The sequence below is a fragment of the Chrysemys picta genome, chromosome 22 (assembly GCF_011386835.1).
Source record: "Chrysemys picta bellii isolate R12L10 chromosome 22, ASM1138683v2, whole genome shotgun sequence".
Lineage (NCBI taxonomy): Eukaryota > Metazoa > Chordata > Testudines > Emydidae > Chrysemys > Chrysemys picta.
Genome location: NC_088812.1, coordinates 5,137,730 through 5,147,621, shown reverse-complemented (window position 1 = coordinate 5,147,621; position 9,892 = coordinate 5,137,730). Strand labels below are relative to the sequence as shown.

The following is a 9,892-nucleotide window of genomic DNA, read 5'->3' as shown; positions in this document are numbered from 1 at the left end:
GCCTGGCCCCTGAGCTCCTGGCCCGGGAGACTAGCCCCCGGCCCCCTCCTGCTGTTCCCCCTCCCGCAGGCACAATGCTCTGGGAGGTGGGGCTGCGAGGTCCTGGGGCAGCGCAGCCGCAGAGCCTCGGTCTCACCCGGTGCTCCAGGCAGCGCGGTAAGGGGGCAGGGAGCAGGCGGGGTTGGCTAGAGGGAAGAGGAGTAGAGGGCAGAGGAGTTCGGGGTGGTGGTTGGGGGGCGGGGGTGTGGATAGGGATCGGGGCAGTCAGGAAGGAGAGGAGGGGTTGAATGGGGCAGCAGGGGGCAGTCAGGGGCAGGGGTTCTGGGGGTGGTCAGGGGACAGGGAGAAGGGCTGGTTGGATGGGGCAGGGGTCCTGGGGTGGGGGTGTCAGGAATGAGAGGAGAGGTTTGATGGCACGATGGCGGGCAGTCAGGAAGCAGGGGGGGTGGATGGGGCAGGGGTCCCGGAGGTCTGTCAGGGGACAGGGAGTGGTGGATGGGACAGGAATCCTTGGGGGGCATCAGGGGGTGAGAAGCAGGGGGATCGGATAGGGGGCGGGGGCCAGGCCATGCCTGGCTGTTTGGGGAGGTACAGCCTCCACTAACCAGCCCTCCACACAATTTTGGAAACCTGTTGTGGCCCTCAAGCCAAAAAGTTTGCCTGCCCCTGCCTTAGAGTAAAGGACAATAAAGGCCTTGTTATCTTTATAAACTATATGCTCTTATTCAACTAGGTTTTTGAGGTTACGGTAGGAATGGCTGGGTGGAATTCTCTAGCCTGTGATATACAGGAGGTCAGATTATATATGATCACAATAGCCTCATATATCTGAATATGCAGAACAACTGTGTTAACAACCCCAGGAGTTCTTGTGAGTCCTTCGGATGGAATCCACTGCCCATACAACAGCAATAGAAATATTGCTCATCACACCAGAAAGTCCATTTCCGTTTTCACGCTGGTCTTTTGAAGGTGCTGTGCAAAGGAGCAAACATCTTCAAAAGATGAGCATGGCAACTTAAATTCATAACTCTGCTAGTCACTAAATGTCATGGTCTCAGGCCAGCTCTACAATACAGACCTATACTGGTAAAATACATTCCTCAGGGATGTTCTGCCAAGGCTTCCATGATTGGAAGACTGCTCTATACCTTATGTGATGGGGCAAGGCCAGATGGCTATAGGAAAGTAGTGAGAAACAGGTATGTTAGCCCCAGGCTAAACAAATCCGTTACCGTAGTAACCAAATGGCAGTTGCTCCAGGTTAATCAAGACACCTGGGACCAATTAAGCTCCTTCCAGAAAGCAGTGGAGACAGCTAGGTTGATTGGGACACCTGAAGCCAATCGGGGGCTGCCTGAAACTAGTTAAAAACCTCCCAGTTAGTCAAGTGGGCGTGCATGTCAGGAGCTGTGGGAGGAAGTTGCCCTGTTGGAGAGACTGAGCAGTACACACCATATCAGGCACAAGGAAGGAGGCCCTGAGATAAGGGTGAAGTGGAACTTGAGGAAGTGGGGGGCTGCTGTGGGGAAGTAGCCCAGGGAATTGTATGTGTCCTCTTCCTAAAAGGTCAGCTACCACAGATGATACTATTAGGGTCCCTGGGCTGGAGCCCGCAGTAGAGAGCAGGCCCAGGCTCCCCCCTTTGCCTGCCCCCGATTAATCATTGAAACTGGAGGACAACAGAGACTGTGCAAGGGAGGATAGCTTCTCCTCACCTCCCTCGCTGGCTTATGACTAAAATGGCTCAGTAGACTGTGAGCCTTGCCTCTAGAGAGAGAAGGGCTACGGTGGAGGGTCACAGCGAGCCTCTGAGGCTAGCAAAATCCACCAGGGAAATGCGGGACCCACTGAGACAAGGACAGAGCTTTGTCACAACTGGTATCAGGGGTGGGATCATTGTTCACAGCGTGGTGGAAGAAGGAGGTTTAAAAAAAAAGTGCCCTGGGGTTTTGGGTTTTTGTTTTGATTTGTTTGGTTGTGTTTGGTTGCTTTGTACCACAATGGAGGAGGTGGTAAGAGCTCTGGTATAAGCCATGGCAGCCCAGCAGGAGGCCACCTGGGTTCAGGCAATGGCTCAACAGGAGTCTATGCGGCTACAGCAGGAAACCAATTAATTATTGATGGGCCAGGCGACCCAAGATCGCGCCCTCTTGCGAGAGGTTGTGGACCCGCTGAAGTTCTTCACCACCCAGGCTCGGGGGTCCAATGGGACGCGAACCCTGAAGGCCACTGGTTGTCTGCCAAAGATGATGTCAAAAGATGACATAGAAGCACATCTCCTCTCATTCAAGAGGACTACTCCATGTGAGGCGTGGCCCCAGGAGCAGTGGGCCACCATTCTTGCTCCTTTTTTGTGTGGAGAGGCCCAGAAGGCCTACTTTGACTTGCCTGCCACGGATGCCACTGACTATACCCAGCTGAAGACAGAGATCCTAGCACGATCAGGGGTGACAGCAGCAGTACGGGCCCAGAGGTTCAATGAGTGGAAATACCAGGGGAACAAACCCACAAGGTCCTAGCTATTTGACCTCAGACACCTCACACAGAAGTGGTTACAGCCCGAGGTGTGCAGCCCAGAGGAGATTTTGGAGACCATTACATTCAAGGACTGCCACCAGATCTTCGCAAATGGGTAGGCCAGAATGATCTGTCCACCTATGAAGAGATAATCACGCTGGTAGAAAGAGACATAACAGCCTGGGAATTGACCCCACTACCCAAGGAAGGCCCCTTTCAAAGCAAGCACTCGACTCCAATCCTGGAAGGTTGGGCAGCCCAACACATGGGGAGTCCTAGGTGGAAGAAGGGGGGGCTAAAAACCAGTGGGGACCCCAGAAGGAAGGGATTGGCCTGAGTGGGGGGAACTCTGTGACTAAACCCTAACCTCCATGATAGGGAATGAGTAGAAGCAATTATAGATGTTATGCATGTGGGAAGTGGGGACACATAACCGCACAGAGTCCTAACACCGAGGATCCTATGCAATGTAACTTGGGGGATTGGGAGGTCCCCTGCTCCCTTATCCACTTTGCGGGTGTCGCATTAGCCCTTCATAACTACACAGGGCCAGTGAAGATAAATGGAGCAGAGACTACAGCGCTTGTGGACTCGGGGAGTGCTATCACCCTTATATCGGGTAAGCTGGTAAAAAGTAGCCAAACGCATAGCAGTGACATGCATGCATGGGGCCATGAGCCATTCCCCCACCATCCCGGTGGAGATAGAGGTTCAGGGGAACCCCGTTGAGGTGACAGTGGGTGTAGTTCCTAAACTCCCATATCCTGTAGTTATTGGGAGGAACTATCCAGGGTTTGATAATTTACTCCCCCCAGTAAGGCTGGAGGGAGGTGGGGACCCTGAGGGCAGCGACTCGTCACCGGAAGAATGTCAACCCCTGATTTTCACTGAGATTTCTCAGGATCTGTTCTCAGCCCCCCAAAAGACCCAAAAGACCAAAAAGAGAGGAAGGCTGCAAAAGCTTTGGGAACCTGGATCCTGACCCAGGGCCAGAAGACTGCCCTAGTAGGCAGATGGACACGAGCAGCCATCAGAGAAACTACTGGAGGCTGGCCCCAGCTGTGACGGCGGCGAGCTGTTGGAAGAAGCAGAAGCCGGCCCCTGGGAGCTCAGGCAAGTTAATCCCGGGAGAGAGACTTTTGGGCGGGACCAGGCAGAGGACCCTAGATATGATAATGCCAGGAAACAGGTGGCCGAGATAGATGGGATACCCATGGATGGGAAGGTCCGGGGTCCAGGACTTTACTTTATAGTGAAGAAAGATCTCCCATACCGTGTGGGTGCAAATGCAGGAGCAAGAGATACATCAGCTTCTGGTTCCACAAAAACATCAAAAAGCCATATTGCACCTCACCCACAGTCACCTATTTGGAGGACACTTAGGAGTAGAGAAAACCCAGGCACGGATCCTGCGGAGGTTCTTCTGGCCAGGAGTACACTAAGATGTCCAGCGATACTGCACCTCTTGTCTGGAGTGTCAGCCCTTGCCCACACTTGCGGGCCCCTTTGATACCTCTTCCAATAATAGAGGTACCATTTGAACACATAGCCATGGATCTGGTTGGGCCCCTAGAGAAGACAGCTCGGGGCCACCAACATTTATCGACCTTTGCCCGGGTTGGGCTACCCAAGGAGATATTGACTGATCAAGGGACATCTCTTGTGTCCAAGTTGATGAAAGATCTCTGTTCGTTGCTCCACAGACAAGCCCTACGGACCTCTGTATACCACCGGCATGTCAGGAGCTGTGGGAGGAAGTTGCGCTGTTGGAGAGACTGAGCTGTACACACCATATCAGGCACAAGGAAGGAGACCCTGAGGTAAGGGGTGAAGTGGAGCTTGAGGAAGTGGGGGGGCTGCTGTGGGGAAGTAGCTCAGGGAATTGTACACGTCCTGTTTCTAAAAAGGTCAGTTACCATAGCTGATACTATTAGGATCCCCGAGCTGGAGCCCGCAGTAGGGTGCGGACCCGGGCCCGGGCTCCCCGCTATGCCCCACCCCGCCCCGATTAATCACTGAAACTGGAGGACAACAGAGACTGTGCAAGGGAGGATAGTTTCTCCTCACCTCCCTCGCTGGCTTATGACTAAAATGGCTCAGTAGACTGTGACCCTTGCCTCTAGAGAGAGAAGGGCTACGTGGAGGGTCACAGTGAGACTCTGAGGCTAGCAAAATCCACCAGGAAAACGTGGGATGCACGGAGACAAGGACAGAGCTTGTCACAGTTATCAATCCTGCAATGAGTGAGCTTCATACATTGTCAGTTAGCAGTCCCAGCTTCCCCCTGCATCCTGTTGCCTTGACAGATCTGTCTCCTTGCCCTACTTCCACACCCTGGTGTCCAGTCCCAATTCAATCGTACCTCTCACACCTGCTTGGCTACTCTCTCTTGTTAGCATGCTAGCTCGATGAAAGCGTAGCCGTACCCTTAATCACTGCAGCATGCTCACCAGTCAGTGGAGTGCACTGATACATAACTTTTCTGGCAAGTGCAAGAGCTGGTCCCAATGGCATTAGAGCAACCACCATTACTCTCACCCCATTACAGAGCTTCCGCTCGTTTAGCAGTGCTCTGGAGCTGATACTCACCGACACATTTCACTGTTGGATCAGTGAAGTTTTGCTCCCCAGAACTAGATGCAAACCCATGTTTGCAGGTGCAGTGGTAGCCCCAAAGAACGTTTTCACAGGTTGCAAAAACAGGACAAGTAGACGAATTCTGACACCTGTCAACTGTGAAAGGAAGAAGGAACCATGTCATTTAAAGAGAGCAATGGATAACCCTTTGCAACTTGTGTTTGGCTTCATTCATTCATTAACCTTGTTAATCATGCAGCAAGGGAGAAAGAGTGGACCTAACAGAGCAGGTGGTTGAGGTGGGAGGATGAAGGCAGCTGGCCTCTCTTCTCAAGACATCAGGCAAAAGATCAAGAAAAGGCCTCCATCCCTCTCCCCTGAAGCTACTCCATGTTCACCACTTTTATATGGCTATGATCTATTTTGTACAAAGTATGCCTTGTGAGGTATCATTTTGAAACTCATAATCTGCTGAATATTATTATCCTGTTGAAATGTATGTATTAATAGTACATGTGAAATTATGAAAATTTCCTGTCTGATTGTTACTGAAATGTATTGTAATTCTTGGTAGTACCCATAAACCACTTCCTCAGACACAAAGACACACTGGCATGCCAGCAACATGCTAAAGAGAAATCCCTTGGATAATCAGAGATTCACCAACTGTGGAGTCGTAAGCAGGAAATTTACACATCAGCTGAAAGACAGTCTGACGCTCACATACTGCCTACCCACATGACCCAACAAGGGTATTTCCAATACACAAGGATTGGGGGGTAAGAAGCAGGACAAAAATCTCTGTATCCCCGCTCCTGTCTACCTTATATCTCTCTGCTTATAACATCAATGAATCCTTGAAAAACACTGAACTAAGGGGAATGGTCCCAGAATGGAAGAAAATCCAGCCTGTGAACTGAGAACTTCCTGCAGCATCTGGTGTGGTGAGAAGGATGTTGGCTTCAAATCTTATTTAGCTTGGTAACGTTTAAGAATTAGCTTGAGGTTTTATATTTGTATTTCATTTGTAACCATCTCTGACTTTTGTGCTTTACCACTTAAAATCTCTCTCTCTCTTTTTAATAAATATGATTTATTGTTTTATCTACACCAGTCTGTTTGGGAAACCTCTACTTGAGATAACAAAGGTTGGTGCATAAATATTACCTTTTATTGGAATGTTGGACTATCAATGAGTTTATACTGTCCAGGGGTCTACTGAGCAGTTTAAGACACACATTTCTTTGGAGCCAGGGCTGGGAATGGGGATATATGGCTGTTTCCCTGAATCTATTCATGGATGGCTGAGACAGCATTCATGGAAACATCTGGGAGTGATTTTGCAGGCTAGTATCTGTGCATGAGCAGGCCAGGAGTGGCTGGTCTGACAGTAAAGCAGCATAAAAAGAACCCCAGTTTAGGAGGTTGAGGGGACACAGCAGTTCAGGTGGCACCCTGGGGAATTTCACAGTAGGAATATGAAGGATGGGATTTGGGGGTAGGGAGGTTCTGATCCTGTGAATAGGTTACAGTGAATTTTAGTCCAGAAAGAGACTAATCCCCCGCTAGGGTCACCATTTTGCTTTAAAATCCATCTCCACCAGCAGCAGCAAGAAATAATTTTGAAGGGTTCTAGTTACGTTGCTGTCAGTAAAGATCTTGACTCCAGAGCTCAATGCATGGCCATCGTTGCAAGCATAAAGTAACTCCAAAGGTCATGGTGTGAGTGGCCTGGAAGGGCAAGATTTCCTGCTGAGACACTCGTCCACGCCTAGGGAGTCATGCAAAACTGACGGAACCAAGCCTGGCCAGTTGCTGGGTGGGGACTCAGAAGAGCTGGAATCTTGGCTCCCATTCCAGGCTCTGGAGGGGAGTGTCCACTAGTGGGCAGAGACTCATCTGTATGCTCAGACCGAAGCTTGGCTCCTTCATCTTCATCCTCGTCCCCAATTTGTCCCTGTCCCAGTGCTGTCTCTTCCCATCTCTGGCTCTTGTCCTTGTCCTAATCAGAATGCCTCAGGTGTCCCATCCCAGTCCTGGTGTCCTTTCGCAGCCAGTTCCCCTGCACCCAATCCTGCCCTCGCAGTCCCGGTCTCCTTTCCCAGCCAGTCCCAGTCCCCCTGCATCCTGGCTCCTCATTCCATTTGTCTCTCTCCTCCCCTCTTAGTTTCCAGCTTTGCCCACTGCCAGCCCCCCAACATTCTCCACTCTCACTGAGTCCCAGTCCTAGTGCCCCACCCCAGATACTTAGTCCAATTTCACTGTTGTTCCCCCAGACCAGCCCCTTAACCCAGTCTCTTTATCTGGCCAGTCCCAGCTTCCCCCTGCATCCTGTTGCCTGGACAGATCGGTCTCCCCGCCCTACTTCCAGACACTGGTTTCCAGTCCCAGTTCCATCACACCACTCGCACCTGCTTGGCTACCCTCTATTGTTAGCATGCGAGCTCGATGGAAGTGTAGACGTACCCTTAATCACTGCAGCATGCTCACCGGTCAGTAGAGTGCACTGCTCCATAACTCTTCTGGCAAATGCAAGAGCTGGTCCCAATGGCATTAGAGCAACCTACATTACACTCAACACATTACAGAGTTCCCGCTCACTTAGTTGGGCTCCGGAGCCGATACTCACCAACACACTTCACTGTTGGATCAGTGAAGTGTTCCTCCAAAGAACTAGATATAAACCCAGGTTTGCACGTGCAGTGGTAGCCCGTGGTGATGTTTTCACAGGTTGCAAAAGAAGGACAAGTAGTCGAATACTGACACATGTCAGCTGTGAAAGGAAGAAGGAACCATTCATTTAAAGAGAGCAACAGATAACCTTTTGCACCTTTTGTTTGACTTCCTCAGTGTGGTTCATGTTCATTCATTTACCTAGTTAATCATGCAGCGAGGGAGAAAGAGTGGACCTAGCAGAGTAGGTGGCTGAGTTGGGAAGAGCAAGGCAGTTGGCTACTCTTCTCAACACATCAGGCAAAGGATCAAGGCCTCCATCCCTCTCCCCTGAAGCTAGGAAAAACAGGAGGACGTGGGAAGGGTAGCTGTGACACCCTCTACCCCACGTTCACCACTTTTATATGGCTATGATCTATTTTGTACAAAGTATGCCTTGTGTGGTATCATTTGGAAACTCATAATCTGATTAATATTATTATCCTGTTGAAATATGTATAACAAACTCTGCATGTGAAATTATGAGATTTTGCTGTATGATTATTACTAAAATATGTTGTAATTCCTGGGTAGTACTCATAAGCAAGTTCCTCAGAGACAAGGACAGACTCGCATGCCAGAAACATGCTAAAGAGAAATCTCCTGGTTAATCGGAGATTCACCGGGAGAACTGGGGAGTTCTCAACAGGAAATTTACAAATCATCTGAAAGACAGTTTAGTGCTCAAATACTGCCTCCCCACAGGACCCAGCAAGGGTATTTCCAGCACACAAGGATTGGGGTGTAAAGAGGGGGACAAAAATGCGTGTAACCACCTCTCCTGTCTGCCTTATCTCTCTCTGCTTATAACATCAATGAATCCTTGAAAAACACTGAACTAAGGGGAGTGGTCCTAGAATGAAAGGAAATCCAGCCTGTGAACTGAGAACTGCCTGGTGTGGTGAGAAGGATGTTGGCTTCAAATCTTATTTAAGTTACTCAGGTTTAGAAGTTAGCTTGAGGTTTTATCTTTTTATTTCTTTTGTAACCAGTTCTGACTTTGGTGCCTTACCACTTAAAATCATTCTCTCTCTCTCTCTCATTAATACTGTTTTATGGTTTTATTTAAACCATTTTGGTTCATTGAAGTGTTTGGGAAACCTCTACTGGAGATAACAAAGGCTGGGGCATAAACATTACCCTTTGTTGGAAGGTCGGACTATCTATGAGCTTATACTGTCCAAGAGTCTACTGAGGAGTATAAGACGCACATTTCTGGGGAGGCAAGGCTGGAAGGATACACCCGGGTTCGGATTTGGAGTATTTTGTCCCTGTTTCTTGGCATCAACTTACCATCGCTGGTGAAACATTGAGTCCCCTTGAAGCAGACGAGCCAGCAAAAGCCTGAAAGAGGAGAAACAACCAAGGATGCTCTTACTGCACTGGGTTTTAGTGCTGTTACTCTGTAAGAGGCCGTGTGGCCTAGTGGATAGAGCAGTAGGCTAGGAGATCAGGGTGTTAATCCTGGCTCAGTCACTGACCTGCCAGTTGACCTTGGACAAGTCCTTACCCCTGTCGGTTTCCCCTTGGTCCATCCTTTTCTATTTAGACTGTAAGTTCAAGTCGAGCATTGTGTCCCTACAGTGCCTAGCACAGAAATGGCTTGATACCGGTGGAAACCCCCAAGCACGTCTGGAATATAGTCTATAGATAATAAAAACAATTTTGGGGGATTTTCAGTGGGCCAAACCATCCTCATGGGGAGGATGGGGACCTGTAAAACAGTAGGGTTGGAAGGATTCAATTTTTATTGGTAGATGTTGGTAAACGTCAATTTCGCCATACACACGGAAACCCATGAAAAAATATTTCCATCAATAACTATTGAAATTGACCGATAGGAAAAATATGAAAAATGCTGCTTGAGAACTTATTACGGTTTGATTTCAGGATCTTTACTTTATATATTGTGACTCGATATTGACAATTTCTGTTTTAACAATTACGGAGCTTTAACTTTTTGAATCTCAAGGTCTACTGTCATTAAACAAATATTGGCTGACTTCCCCCATGGTCTGACCCCTCCATAGTTTTCTACAACCAAGAAAATTTTAATTGAAATTAAAAAAAAAAATCAAGTTGT

At 49.1% G+C, this 9,892-nt stretch overlaps 1 long non-coding RNA gene across 1 annotated transcript in view; it reads right to left on the bottom strand.

The window, feature by feature from the left end:
- Window positions 1-7,740: 7,740 nt before the first annotated feature.
- LOC135977131 (uncharacterized) overlaps window positions 7,741-9,892 on the bottom strand; it is a 5,490-nt gene continuing 3,338 nt past the window's right edge. The window contains exons 2-3 of the long non-coding RNA XR_010594481.1: window positions 9,103-9,153; window positions 7,741-7,870 (exon numbers count right to left, since the gene is read on the bottom strand). This is a non-coding gene — a long non-coding RNA (uncharacterized LOC135977131). The remainder of the gene's footprint in view (window positions 7,871-9,102; window positions 9,154-9,892) is intronic.